At 43.4% G+C, this 15634-nt stretch overlaps 1 long non-coding RNA gene across 1 annotated transcript in view; it reads left to right on the forward strand.

The window, feature by feature from the left end:
- The window catches only part of LOC120570442, a 40278-nt gene extending 31040 nt beyond the window's left edge, over positions 1–9238 (forward strand). Inside the window, exons 3-4 of the long non-coding RNA XR_005641064.1 lie at positions 7266–7342; positions 8442–9238. This is a non-coding gene — a long non-coding RNA (uncharacterized LOC120570442). The remainder of the gene's footprint in view (positions 1–7265; positions 7343–8441) is intronic.
- Positions 9239–15634: the final 6396 nt, after the last annotated feature.

Consider the following 15634-nt stretch of genomic DNA (forward strand, 5'->3'; position numbering starts at 1 on the left):
TAAGTATTTAAGTAAGTATGTAAGTAAGTCAGTAAGTTAGTAAGTATGTAAGTAAATAAGTATGTAAGTAAGTATGTAAGTAAGCAAAATGTATATTTATAGAGTGCTTTTCACAGGTCAAAATCACAAAGTGCTTTACATAAAACATATAAAATGACACCCCAATTAAAATAACAAAGCAATACATAAAAAATAAAGTGCAGACCGGTTTAAAAAGGTAGTTATTTAACTGATTTTTAAAGGTGCTACTGTTGCATCAATAAAGTTGTTTTAAAAGGTTTTTCTTGTTACTGGTATGTCAATGATGTTGGCCCTGATAGCTGTACAGGTGTGACCTGAAAAGAACCAACAACACAACAAGAGTTTTCCGCCCTAAGGTTTAGTCGTTTTATTTTGCTCTCAGTTCTGCAGTGCTTCTGTTAGAATATTCGAGGAGAGCCGGGCGGGTAGGCGGTGTGGAGGACAGCTTGTTAGTGTCAAATGTCTATGCTACCAATCATGTCTCATTGAGTCATCGCGAGGACGTCTACACAATGAAGAGTAGCAGATGATTCAGTGAGGTGGGAAAGGCTGAAGGGAGTTAAGCTATAAGTCACCGGTGGCAGGGTTTAGTTAGAAGCACATTCTTTACTGTACTAGAAACACAGACACACACACAGACACACACACAAACACAGACTGTCAGGAGGTAAGACATTGTGACATACCGTAGTTATTCCGACATCGACACAGTTATGCAACTAAAACTGGGTTAAGCAGCACAAGAACAATCTTAACTATCACTTGACTCATTTCTTCTTTTGTTATCCCCGCTACTTTTCCTTTTTCACATGACTCGTCTTTGTTTATACAGCAACAAGTCTATCTTACAGGTCTGTCATTCAGCGGCAGATCACACAGTTAAGAGCTTAGCGGCATAACTTAGACGCCACAGGGCTAAATGCAGTTTGTGTTCAACAGAAGAAGCCGTTAGAGCACTTTGTGTGCGTGCATGCGTGTCTCTTTCGTGCGTGCGTTTTTCTGTGAACTCAAGAACGCTCGTTCCAACGGTGTACTAACCACACACACCTGGCCTGTTTCCTCCTCTGCTCATATATGGGCAAAGCTTCCCCCTACCTGGGCCCCACTCTGAATTCCAGTGTGTGTGTGTGTGTGTGTGTGTGCGCGTGTGTGCGCATGCATGTGCATGCGAGGAAGAGGCTGTAGAGACGGATGCACGTCATGGAAAACCAGGATCAATGGGCAAGGCCCACAGAGCTGCGTTTTTAAGGTGTTCCTTTTGTTTTCCAAAGGTAATCAGTTAACACAATGACTCAGCCTGGCTGATTATTCAAAGTGCCACTACAGCAGGAGGACGTCAAGAAGGAACTGTGCTCATATGTCGCTCTTGTACAATGCAGCATCGAAGCGACTGGAACAAAATCCCTGTAATTCCTGTGGATCAGTAGGTTTATTAAATCCAGAATCAAGCTCTTGATTAAAAGAAGACAATATTGAAGTCTGATAGTTTAACCAGCAGCTAATGTCAAGCCTTTTTCACATCTGGTATATTCAAACTGAGTTGTCTTCCTTAAGTCGTTGGGGCTATTTAGGAAGCTGGAATCAGAACATTTTCACGTTTGTTTTTTTTATTATAAGAAAATAACTGAAACCGGTTAATCGATTATCAGAGTAGTTGATGAATAATTTAATAGTTGACAACTTCTGCCTACCGTACACTAGAAGACTTTGAACAGACTTTGAAAAAGACTAAAGTCTGTAAAAATGTAAAGACTGGGGATCTTGCAGGGTCACACACATTGCAAGACTGCAACTAGATTAGTTTTGAAAAATGTAACCAAGCTAGCTAGCTGCCACTAGCGTTAGCAGATAACTTAAGGGAAAGTTTGCAGATTTTGTGTTCTGCCGTACATGCAGAAGAATGTCTCCAGTACCCGAAGGTCTGCGTTTATCCGGCGGTAAAACTCCCATTGGATGACTCGCTTCCTCTTTAGCGTTTAGCTTAGCTAGTCGAACTAGTCGACGATCTTTCCACGTACCCCCAGGTAACTATAGAAGTACCCCCTGGGGCAGTGGTGTAGTCTAATGTATTGTAGTGTGTATACTGTACATATTGGCCAGAATTTGCCTTTGGGGGAGATGGGGGGGCTGTTTCATAGTGGGGGGTCTGGGTGTCCTCCCATAGGGAAGATTTCATTTCCTGTATTCGGATACACTTTTATGCAGCAATTTACGGTGGAAATACCTTTATTTAGCCTATATGAAGAAGAAAAACACAGATGACAATTCAAAATATGTCAAAAATATAATGGAAATTATGTTGTTGCGTGTCATTGGGCATTATTAAGTGGGTATATGGAAATCCTGGAGCTTTCTTAGTGGTTATACTGCTTATACCTGTGTATCACGTAGACTACACCACTGCCCTGGGGTACAAGTACCCCTGGTTGGGAATCACTGCTCTTGACTAATGTAGCAGATTTATGACCGTGTTTACTGGGCGCAGCGCTAGTTCTGCTTAAACCCTGTGACCCCACAAGAGGGGACGGGGACACAGGAATGCCCTTACACTGACTCTGGAGGATGAGACACTTTTCATGCTTTTATTCCTCCTCTTGCTGTATATTTCTATTTTCCCCTCCTTTCTTTGCTCTCTGCACATTCGCCAGGCCTTCATAAAGCAGCTTGAGGAGGGAGTTTGCTTTCCTTGTTCACATTGCCAGCTCTTTCCCATCAGTCCAGCCCCCTGGAAGAGCCTGCAGACACCCCTCTCTCTCGGCCCGGGGCTGGGGCTGGGGTACGGGTCTGTATGGGGTTGCCTCTAGAGAAGCTCTTTGGCTCTCTGGTCTACAGGCCTGGATCTGGATCCAGTCTTCGCCTAAACAGCCTGACAGCCACCTAGCAGCACCCAAAGGAACAATTTGGGCTCGTTTTTACAAGTAAAGCCTGTTTCATCTCCTCAGTTTATAATAAGGAGAGAAAGTGAAAGGGGGAGCGAGACCAAAGGGGAGGGGGAGAAAGTGACTTCAGGCGTCTGTCTGGCAGTGGCCGCTGGTTGGATAGCAAAGGGAGAATATTCTGGGACAGGGAATGACTTTGGATAGGGAACAGAGGTGGCAGGGAAGACTGAGCTTCCATAACCTCTGTCTCCACAGAATCCGAGTCGGAATTGGCTTCCTCTCTTTGGTTGGACGCTTTCACCCAGCCATCACGACCACTCAGACTCTCCGGCTGGGGTCGAATGGAACCTGCGGAGCTGAGAATTGATATCTGATTGGCCGCTGGCCCCATGGAACGACTGCTTAATTGGCAGCTTTTGGGGAGCTGTTGGCTCGTCTCGTCTTGCAGACTAGGCATCTCTCGGAGTCAGGGAAACCACGCTGATTGGTGCAACGTCTGATTGTCCATTTTAATTTCATGAACCTAACAAAATTGATGAGTCCGTGGCCGGGTTGGCTCAGTGGGTAGAGCAGGCGCACATATACTGAGAGGTTTATGCCTCGACGCCGAGGTCCAGAGTTCGAAATCAACCAGTGACGATTTCCTGCATGTCTTCCCCCTCTCTCTCCCCTTTCTCACCTAGATGTCCTGTCAAATTAAAGACGGAAAAGCCCCCAAAAAATAATCTTAAAAAAAAGTGTTGAATTTGAACGTTTTTTTACGATTTTCATGCAGACTTTTATGTCCATACGTGTCCAAAATCTTGTATTTCCTGCTACAAAACAGCGTTGACCTCCATTGTTGAGAGTAATAAGGTCCTCTCATGTTTTGTTTCTTTTAGGGCTGCAACCAACAATTATTTTCATTGTCAATTATTTTCTCGTTTAATGGATTACTAGTTTGGTCTATAAAATGTCAGAAAGTTGTGAAAACGTGGATCAGTGTGTCCCAAAAGCCCAAGATGACGTCCTCAAATGTCTCGTTTTGTCCACAACTCAAATATATTCAGTTTACTGTCACAGAGGAGAGAAGAAACTAGAACAATATTCACATTTAACAAGCTGACATCAGATAATTTTTTATTGATTATCAAAATAGTTGGTGATTCATTTTATAGTTGAATGCTAATTGATTCATCTTTGCAGCTCTAGTTTCTTTTTTTGAACAGGGGCAATGCAGAAAGAACATTTACCTTATAAAAAAAATAGGAGAGATGTAATAATTTTACTATTTTCCACCCATAGTCCCTGGCCTTGTAGCTGAGCCTGAGTCTTTCAGCGAGAGAAAAGAAAGTATTTTTAATATCCAATTTTCTCAGTGAAATATTTTTTTATTTTTGTCTCCGTTATTCAAAAGTAAACATTTCCAGATTTCATTTGGATGAATAAGTGTAGATAATAAGCCCTGAGCTGGAACAGAAGGAGATGGAGTGAGGCACATACTGTACACACACACACACACACACACACACACACACACACACACACACACACACACACAGGGAATGCATCCACACCCAGCTCACACATCCTACACTCCCACCCACACACACATGCCTACACATACTTGAGCAACAAACAGCACATGCACACAACCAATGAACCAATGACGCCTACAGCAGAAGTGCAACTTATCTTTGCACACACACACACACACACACACATACACACACACATCTACTTGTACAGTGGTCACCCCCTACTTTGAGGCTAAGACAGGATAATGATTCAGTTCCTCTTTACTTCCCTCAGAATGTGTGTGTGCACACATTGATGCATGTGCGCTTGTACATTTCTGTGTGTCTAAGTTGGTGCATATATGCTGTATGTGTGCACAGTTGTCACTTTGTGAATGTGTTTCTCGTGTGTGTGTGTGTGTGTGTGTGTGTGTGTGTGTGTGTGTGTGTGTGTGTGTGTGTGTGTGTGTGTGTGTGTGTGTGTGTGTGTGTGTGTGTGTGTGTGTGTGTGTGTGTGTGTGTGAATGTGGATGTGGATGTGGTCAGGCCCAGTCATCTTCCAGGCAGCTAAGAGGAAACCCACATCAACTGCCATGTACCACACTCTAGGAATAGACTTGCCCAGTGCAGGCAGGAATGGAATGGCTCGCCTGGCCTCACCCGTCCTCGGGCCTCCTAGCACTCACCCCATCCTAGATCCACCGTCCTCATCCTGTCGTCTGCTGCACCCCCCACTTAAACTCATTGTAGAATCTCAGATCTTTCATCCACCCTCCCAGTATAGTCTATAGTGAAGTAATCTCCACAGCGCTGCGGAGTAAGGTCTGGCTACACCACAGATACATTCCAGGATAGGAAGAAAAATACACTCTGGGTTGTTTGCATTTCTTTAAACCAATCACAGTGGTCTTGGGTGGTTGCTAAGCTCCGGACGCAGCGACGGTGGCTCAGCATATTAAATGAAGTGAACTGTTGACACAATACAGTAACGTGAGCTATTTAAATTAGCTGATACATGGTTAAACCTCATTAGCTCTTACCAGTGTATCTCCGTGTGTACTTGGTCCACAGCAATCCCACCAATCGGTCCCAAAACGTCCCAGTTAGAGAGTGAATGCCGTAAACATGTTCTTTGCAAATCTTTACAATCATTCCCCGAAAGAACAAAGCAGACCTGCCTTGTTGCACGATCCAAATTTTCTTCAAAACTTGGCATTTTCAGCGTGTAGCTCGCTGGCTCAAATTGTGTCCTTGTTTCCCGAAGCGAAGGGATTTTGAGAACACACAGAGAGATGAAAGCGCCGGATGTCAGACTTTATCCTGGAAATGTACTTCCGTTAATCCAGACTACTAGTGTGATATTGGTGAACCCGGCGAACTGTAGTCATGGTACAACTATTTGTAATTGAAGTCTCTGCTTTAATCATTCCCTTTTTTTGTGTGAATTGTGTTCCTCAATCATTCTGCTATGAGCTGGTATCACTTCATTGAAAAACCCTGGTAATGGGATTAAGTTGTGACAGAGTTTCTCTTCCTCTGTCTGCTTCAGCCTGTGACTTTGTCCTGCTTGAACGCCCTATAACACAAACCCAAGGCTTCACTTTCAGTGAAAAAAAAGAAAAGGGGCCGGTTACTTTGCGTCGTTTGACCTCTCTGCCCGGCGGCGGTGGCTGCATCGCCAAAGCATGGAAAAAAGACAAGAGATAAGACATAGAGGACCTTATCACCTTATCTCCAGCCCTGTGAGCTTACTAAGGCTCACCGGTCTGGAGCTGTTAATATCACACTTGTACAGTTTTGTTGACAGCTTTAACCTGGCTGTTATCATGAACCATTTGTATGTTTGTAATGAATGCACTGCAGTGCGTATGTATTCCACATATTTATCGCTGTATGCACCACATTGACTGCCCCTGCATAAGAGCGCTCTGTTCTGCGGAGGGACGAGGTCATGAAACACAGGGGGCCTTATTTTAACCATCTAAGTGCACGGCGCGAAGCGCCTGGCGCAGGTGTGTTAAGGGCGTGTCCAAATCCACTTTTGCTAGTTTGACGGCAGTAACAAGGGTCCGTGCACCAGGCTCATGGTTCTAAAGGGTTGTCTTCATTAATTCATAGGTGTGTTTTGGGCGTAACATGCAATCAACCAATCAGAGATCATCTCCCATTCCCTTTAAAAGCCAGGGGGGTTTGGACCTTGGCACGTTGCCATTATGATGGAGGATTTGCACCGTAATATTTTTATTTGTAATCTTCTGCATGTGTGTGTGCTGCTGCACGTCCCTGTGTGTGTAACAAGCATAGTGTGCGCGTGCTGTGCATTAGCCTAGGAGCATTTTACTAATTTGCTGTTAAAATAACAATGAAATGCTGCGTTATTGACTTTAGACCAGCTTTTTGTTGGTCAATGGGGCGATCACTTCCCGCTGCCTCAAGATAGCAGTACGCCCAGAATGCACCTCAACACACCTCCCTGTGAGACCAGCACGCCCATGGGCGCAGGTGCATTTTGCTAATTAAACGACGTGGGCGCTGGACGGGAAATAAACTATCATAAATGCGTCATCAAAACTTACGTCTGGCTTTGCGCTGCGCCGGGTGCAAGATAGGGCCCAGGGCTTTTTAAGCTGGGAAGAGGAGTTCATATCCCAGGGAAAACACAAGACTTTCACTCAGAAAATGCTAATTTGTGTCGCGGGAGTTCTACGAAAGGGGACCCCCAAACTTGTTTCTAATCTTAACTAGTCGTTTTGGTGCCTAAACCTAACTGTTGTGCACATACGTTTTCGTACGACATCATACGACATCCCGTGGAATTCAATTTGTTTTTTATCTGTTAAACTCAGTGTTTCTTTTCTATATGTTTCAGGTGTGCTGACTCTGCACTGATTACTCCCGAAAACACCACTGAACAACCACGTGTTCCCAAAGCCACTTCAAGGAGAGGTAAGGAAGTCATTCATTCGTTCAGATTTTTGCAGCAAAAAAAATAAAACATTATCTTCACCTCTTTCCCCTGTCAACCACATCACTACCCTATTCTCTAGAAACTGGGATTCCCTCCAGCAAAGAACAGAGCCTGAGGCCACATCCCTTTATTCCTCTTCAAATGACCCGCTATAAAGCCGCAGCAGGGAGTGCAGAGGTCTTTGAAGCTTACGTTCGCAGGTTGAACCAGTCATTGAGCTGTCATAGCGATTGCCGTTGCGAGAAAAAAGAAAAGAAAAGAAAAGACAAATGATGCAACTCTGAATTGTGTGGAGAAAAAACAACTGAAGCTTCTCCTTACTTTTGCCGTCGACTTGGCACAAAACTGTCATGTAGAAACAAAGAAAGGGGAGACAGACGAAGAGACAAACACAGACAGAAGGAGCAGTAATGGTGACAGAGAGCCGGAATGCAAAGAGGGAGGGAGGGAGGGAGGGAGAGAGGGAGGGATATGGGCGGTTAGCCAGCACATTTCCCCCTTAATAAAAAGAAATTGGAGTCAAGTGACCATCAGCTGGTCACAGTATGTTTGATCAATATGGTCATGAGGCCTCAGGTATGCAGAGAGAAGAGAGAGGAGAGGGATCAGCCGCGCTGTCCTCCCCTCTTTCCCTCCCTCTCTCCTCTCTCCTGTCTCCTGCAGTCACCTGTATACGTCGTGATTTATTACAGCGTGGGTCAGTGCTCCCATTATGCGCAGGGGCCCGCGTGGCGGTGGCCTCTGCCTGTCGCGCCTCGGGGCTAAATGGAAAGAATGACAGGAATCTGCAACTGATAATGCCACGCTCGGAGATGTTCGTCAGCAGATAATCTCCCATATCCTTCCCCTCCCTCTGGCTGCTTTTTTTTCCTTCTTCTGCTTGATCTCCTCCCTTCACTTCGCTGCCACTACACTCTCTCCCTTCTCCGCTGTCCGCTGCATCATTCACTCTTCATCCACTTCTCAGTCCTCTTGCTCGTCATTTACTTTGCCCCTTTTTCTCACTCTCTTTCCCCTCTTCTGACATCTGTATGTGTTTCTAATGGAGCTATTTGTTCTCTTTTTTTTCCCCCTCAGATGGACTCAGAAATTCGTGCACAGAAGTGCGGAGTCTTTACAGCCCGGGCGTGACCGAAGCGCCTCTGTGGCCGCTGTCAGTTGCTCAGTAGGCAGTGTAGATCCTGTGTAGCAATCAGCAGCTACATCTGGCTACTGGGTCTCCGACGGCTCTGCCTACTTCCCGCTCGAGCGTGCCTATCCCGCTACCATTGGCTGGTGGCGCATTCCAATCCTCTGATTGGCTGAAATGTCAGGGGGGCTCCATCCTGTGACCCCCACAGACAGGATGTTCTCTGTGTCACAACTCCACAAGGGGCCCTTGTCAAGGCTTTTTGTGTGTGTGTATGTGTGTGTGTGTATGTGTGTGTGTGTGTTTTTCTCACTCCTTCCTCTTCCGCCATTCTTTTAATTCTCCCTGTTTCTGCCTCTCTCTCTCTCTCTGACTCTGTCTCTCCCTCGTGCTCTGTGAGGGTCTCTTTGTACCAAAATGTCCTTGGTAAATGCTTTCAAAAGTTAAACTTGAAATCGTTCTGTGACGGAAATGTCAAGGAGGGGTGTCAAGCGTTGATTAACGCCCGTTCGAAGAGCCTTTGAGGTGACGAGATGTCCCTTTGCTTTGTCCTGAACCTGGCATACAATGTAGATTTCTGTGTGCTTCAATTCTACAGCTACATTGTCTGCTGGGTTTCTGGCTAGCAATATAAGCGCCCGTTATATAACCCTCCGGTGCTCAAAAAAAAGGTAACGTATTCATCTACTCTGTCAATGTGCCTGTGACCCTGACAATTCAATAAAAAGAAACTATTTCACATTAATCCTGCTGAGTGACTGGTGCTGTCATTTGTCCGACTGAATATCACATTTGAATGGAGGAAGAAATATCAGCAGAATCTGGAATCGGCAAAATCTAAATTGATTCAGTGTTGCTTCTGTGTCCCAGGAGTTAAACCCCCGACAAGAGATGCCAGGAATATTCTAGTAACTCAGCACAAAGCCGGGCCGTTGTCTGTCAGGAGGTTGTCAGACTGCTGTCAGACTGGCTCCTTATTAGCGGGACAGCAGCAGTCTTCCCTGAAGCCAACACACACACACACACAAAAAATCACACAAACAACAATGCTTTGAGAAGACATCCTGTCTTTCTACCTCAGTGTGTAGCTGTGAAAGTCACACACTTTCTCTAAATCAGATGTTTACAAAGATACAGACAATTAAACTACTTTGTTCTGTCTCTGTTTGATTATTTCTGATGGTAGCTGACCTGGGGGGGGGGGATTCTTCTTTCCAAACACTGCGGTGAAACTAGGCAGATGAATAAAGCAGCAGCCGTGAGGATGCAGTGACCTGGCTTTTTAAACAATACAGTATATGAAGGCGCTGAGGAAATAAAAAAAAAGAATTCCACACCAAAAGATGAAGGAAATGACTGTTCAGCAGGGAGTCAGCCGGATGCCCAGGTCTTGTCACAGCCCTGCAGCCAATACAGGTGAAAATAATAACGAGTCTCCAAGGCTGAGACGAGAAAAGAAACTTAGAGGTAAAGCTCCCTCACAACAGCAAGCCTTTGGAATAACCAAGGTTTTCAGACAAAAGACACTGAATGAGTCATTGGTCAGTCACATATAATATTAAATCAAGTTAACTGTTCACATAATACAGTCACCTGAGCTATGTAAATGAGCTGGATACATTGTTGAACATCATTGGCTCTTACCAGTGTATCTCCGTGTGTACTTGGTACACCACAGCAATCCCACCAATCGGTCCCAAAACGTCCCAGTTAGAGAGGAAATGCCCTAAACATATTCTTTCCCCGAAAAGAACCAAGCAGGCCTGCCTTGTTGCACGATTCTTTAAAGTGCTCATATTATGCTTTTTGGCTTTTTCCCTTTCCTTTATTGTGTTATATATCTTATTTGTGCACGTTATAGGTTTACAAAGTGAAAAAGCCCAAAGTCCCCCCCAAAGGGACTTACCATCTCCAACAGAAAACACTGTTCACCAACTGCTCCAAACAGCTCTATTGTAGTCCAGCCTTTACTTCAGAGACAAACATGGTCACTTTGGAACACACGTTATAATGCTCGCCTAGCTGCTAGCATGGCACGCCCTCATACTCTGCTTCTGACTGGCTAGTAGTCCTTACCTAGGTACAGTCAGGGCACGCCCTCATACTCTGCTTCTGACTGGCTAGTAGTCCTTACCTAGGTACTGTCAGGGCACGCCCTCATACTCTGCTTCTGACTGGCTAGTAGTCCTTACCTAGGTACTGTCAGGGCACGCCCTCATACTTTGCTTCTGACTGGCTAGTAGTCCTTACCTAGGTACTGTCAGGGCACGCCCTCATACTCTGCTTCTGACTGGTTAGTAGTCCTTACCTAGCTACTGAGCATGTGCGCCTCCCAACAAAGATGGAACAGAAGTGAGATGCCTCACTCTGTAGCTAAAACAGAGAGCTCAAAACACAGGGTGAAAAGAGGAGCTGCAGCAATGTGCAGTACAAAAAAGAAATATGGTGTTTTTTGAAAATTAAACCACATAAACCTATTCTGGTACAACTTCTAAGTACAATTATGAACCTGAAAATGGGCATAATAATGGGACAAATTCTGCACTCCTCGATACACCAATGAATGCATTTTGAAATTCAGCCGAAGCTAACACAAGTAAAGCCTAAAACAATGAGTTGCTTAATTGATGAGTGGATTGACAGATTTTTTTTTTATAAAAAAAATCCCACTTTTTTTTTTAATTCTTTTTTTTCAGGGATGCAAATGACATTTAGAACAATACATACAAACCAATTCCCTTTCAGATGAAACAAAGACCAAGAAAACGTGACACATAAGACGCTGCATGTAGTAAGAATCTGAAACCAGGTAAGAAGCGTGAGTCAATTCTGAAAGAACACCTATGTATACGTCAAAAAGGATAATAATAGGCACAAAAAGTACAAAAAAAAGAAATTATAATATACACAAATGTACCTACCATAAATTGAAAAGAGAAAAGAAAAGAGAAAACAACAAAAAAGACACAACACCAGTCAGTAATATAGAAGGAGAGAAAAAGAGAGTCTACTTGTCAATTAGTCAAACATAAAATGAAGGAAGATGAATTTTGATAATTGTATGAGTCGTTTATTAAGAAAGCTTCCAGATTCCCATATAGTGTGTTCATATCTGATGCAAATCCAACGTCGGCAGTATTGACGGTCAAATAGGCTACACGATATTTTGGTGCAATATTTGAAAATCAATAATTTTTTTTTTTTTTTTCTCTATAACCATAAAGGTTTTATTATTTTAACATTTATTCAAAATTCATACAGTCTCTGTTTGTGGTTTCATAAGGAGACTGTCCTCCAGCAAACGCCTCAAAATTCAATTACATTTTTAAATATTTATCACTACAGGTGTTATTTCAGGACACTGCAGATAGAGTAGATGTAGACCACACTCCATACTTTAAAAACACCCAACAAACCCACACGAAAACCTTACTACAGGCAGAAACATCGGACAGACCCAGGCAATTTGTATTTCAAGTTACAAAAGCCCAAAAAGTAATGACTCTGGTCTGAGAAAGTAGAGTGCCGAGTGTTGCAGAGCCACAAAGACCGCAGAAGGTGGAGGTTCTTGATGGATGTGGGACCCTGACAGGGCGACGGCTGTTAATGTACCCGTTTCCCAGCGTCAGTCAACGACCTGGTCCCTATTTTCCTATGTCTTTGTGTCTAAGTGACTGATGGGAACAACAATCTTTGACATTGGTCCAGTATTAAGAGAGAGGCGAAACAAGCTACACCTAAGTCAGGGGTCTTCAACCTTTTTTAAGCCAAGGACCCCTTAACTGAGTGAGAGATGGAGCAGGGACCCCCTACTACATATATTGTATAAAATGAAGTTGCATAATAAGTTGTGCCTACAATAACATGTAGGGCGGCCCAAAGCCTTTATACATTCATTTTTTACATACAATGCTAAGCTATTAAAATAGCCTACTAATTGTTGGCATGATCTTATTAATCATGTTTCAATGTGAGACACACATGTGGAACAGTGAATCCTTAGGATGAACTGTATCTGTGGATGCCCTTAGGGACTACCTTACCTATAGACCAGTAAGCAGTGGGGATTCATATTTTCTAATACGTTTGTAATATGTTGGATTCATGTTAAGATTTTTTTAACAATAATTTGGAGGCCCCCCTGCATTGACTCTGAGGACTCCCTAGGGGTCGCGGACCGCCTGTTGAAGATCCATGATCTAAGTTAATAGGGTAATTGTCCAGCTTGTATTTACCTTCACAAAAGTGCTCGTTTTTGCCGCTGACAGGCTCAGATTATTATTCTAAGTGTCTGACAACATTGTGAATAATGTGTATTGTTATGTAACTATAGAGATAACTATGTTAAGCTGCCATTTTGGCCAAGTCTCTCCTGTAAAAGAGATAATGTAGCTCAAGAGACGTCCTGGTTGAATAAAGGTTAGAAAAAAAGACATAAAAGAAACAATGAAAATAAATGAATCACCTTCTGAATATGTGTTCGGAAATTGGACTTTGTAACTTCAACACGTACAGCTGCTGGAAATGTTGCATTAGAGATTTAAAAGCTCAGATGGTTCTGCGTCATCGAGATCCAGGGTGCTGGTTTATAATGGCGAGGTGAGGAGGAAAAGAAGCAGACCGAGACTGAGAGCAAATTGTCGTTCAAGTTGATTTTTCTCAGGTGGACCCAGTTTGAGGTATGAACTCCAAGCCTCTTACGCATCACTGTAAAAGCACTGAGTCTGTGTCACATCCCTTAAGGTCGGTGAGTCATATTTGAACACAGAACTGTGCAGAAGTGGAAGCAGGAATAGCTCCAGAAAACATTTCTCATCATGCACTGATATTTCAGAGGTCAGTTTCCTTCAAACGTCTAATTATTCCAGCAAAGTACTTTCCAATGCCATAGAGTCTCATTCAGGCTTTCTTTGTATTAGAATAGTAGAAGAAATAAGCAAGATTAAAGAATTCAAAAACACAGTTTTGCTTTGACATTTTACTGCCGGTGATAAAAAACTTGAAATGCTTCATTTCCCTAATATATAAATGTTACAGCCCTGGCTGAAGTCTGGTTCCTTTTAAAGCTCCAGATCCTCTCTGTCGGTCACACTAAAGCCCCTTTCACACTTGCACTGCAACCCTGAACTTATCCAGACATTACCCGGAGGAGCGCTATGTGGGAATGCAAATGTCCCAAAAAAGTTGGACCGGACATTTAATGGTCTTTACCCTGCCAGCTCCCGAGTACAAAGTCTGTGTAATGCAGGGGCAAGGCTAGAAGGGGGGCACGGGGTGGCACCCGTCCTCCCTGAAATATGATTGCTTCCCCAAATCCACAAAAAAAATGACAAATTGTGATTTCTACTGGATCAGAGTACTGTTATTTGACTGCCTGTTCTGCCAATCTTCCCAGCCCTTGTCACATGACCACTTAATGTTTCCATGACAACTATCCAAAATGTAGATACCATGGAACCAGCGCTGGGATATTAATTTTTTTTTGACTGAGCATATAGAAAAAGTGTATTGTATTAGGATATACATTTTTTTTTAAATGAAAATAAGTAAAATGAATAATGAATGTGATGTTTTATTCAGCAGAATTATGTTGTTCTATCCTATCAAATATTTCCTATATTTCTAAGCAGATTATCTCTACTGCTGTATTCTGATAAAATAACCCCCTGTGCCACCCCCACTTAAAAAAATCCTGGCATCGCCCCCTAAACGTCCGATCTTAGCCCATTGTCCGGAGAATTCACAGCGAGCGATTGGACATGGACGATGACATTTCTATCAGGCAGCTGCCACGAAACCGGAAGAAAACAAACATCCGAGGGTGAAGAAGAAGAAGAAGAAGAAGAAGAAGAAGAAGAAGGAGTAGGGTGATTTACACACCACATAAACAGATATGGTTGACCACATCCGTGCCAAAATAACCGTCTTACATCAACATAGACAACCGCTAAGAGGGGCAGAACGTGAGCGTCTTTGATGCTTGACGCAGGCTGAATCACGATAGTTACGTAAAACCTGAAAGTCAAACCGGTGACTAAACATCTCTTGGAAGACGATATCCCAGATCAGGAACTCGGAGAGGCCAGTAATAACTGCAGGGCACTGTAGGCTTTACATACTTTGGTGTGACCACACTTCACCACGCATTCAAACGGTTGGTGAGCGAGGCAGATCACAGCATGTTTCGCTCTTCCATTATCTCATACCAAACCTGGTGACTCACCCGGGCCGAGGAGAAACCTAACACACAGTTTGGTGTGAAGGCGTCCCAACGGCCTAACCCAACCTGACTGGGAGGGACAGTAGGCGATAATCTGTTCCAGCTCAGCCCAAACACAAAAGCTGCCATGATGATTACTCATAAAGAGCTGAGGTGAAACCAAAACTTCTGTTCCAGAAGTTAAAAAAAATTGTCATTTCCAATATAATATTGCAGATTGCAAAAGAATCCAGGCTCACAACATGTAGAAATGCCGTGCAGTTCGCTCAATGTGTGTATAGCAACCATTCCTCCAAACCGGACGACGACATCGGTCGTTTGCCCAAGACGACGTCCTCGAATGTGTTTTTTTGTTCACAACCCAAAAGATATTCAGTTTCCTGTCACAGAGGAGTGAAGAAACTAGACAAATATTCACATTTAACAAGCTGACATCTTTTTTTCTCATCAAATAAATGACTCAAACTGAAATCCATTATCAAAATAGTTGGCGATTCATTTAATAGTTGACAACTGATCGATTCATGTTTGCAGCTGTAGCGTGGTGGCTGTAGATGAGATGGAGATGATTATTCATCGTCTCGTTTAGATTATTTGAATGCTCTTTTCTACTTGTATGAATTAAACTTCCCTGAATCCGTCTTCAAACTGTCCAAAACGTCAGCTGCTCGGCTTTTAACTACAAGTAACAAGAGATCGCACATCACACCAATTCTATCCTAACTTCATTTATTTTTCATTTCTAGGACCCTGGCTTTTAAAAAAAAACTTTTAAACTATAAGTACTTGGAAATAAGTAGCATTTGGGTGAAATAAATAAATAGATAGGGGTGGCAGTAGTTCAGCCCGTAGGGAGTTGGGTTGGGAACCAGAGGGTTGCTAGTTTAAGTCCCTGTACGGAGTGTGGACTGGTAGCTGGGT

This window comes from Perca fluviatilis, chromosome 12 (assembly GCF_010015445.1).
Source record: "Perca fluviatilis chromosome 12, GENO_Pfluv_1.0, whole genome shotgun sequence".
NCBI classification, from domain to species: Eukaryota; Metazoa; Chordata; class Actinopteri; order Perciformes; family Percidae; genus Perca; species Perca fluviatilis.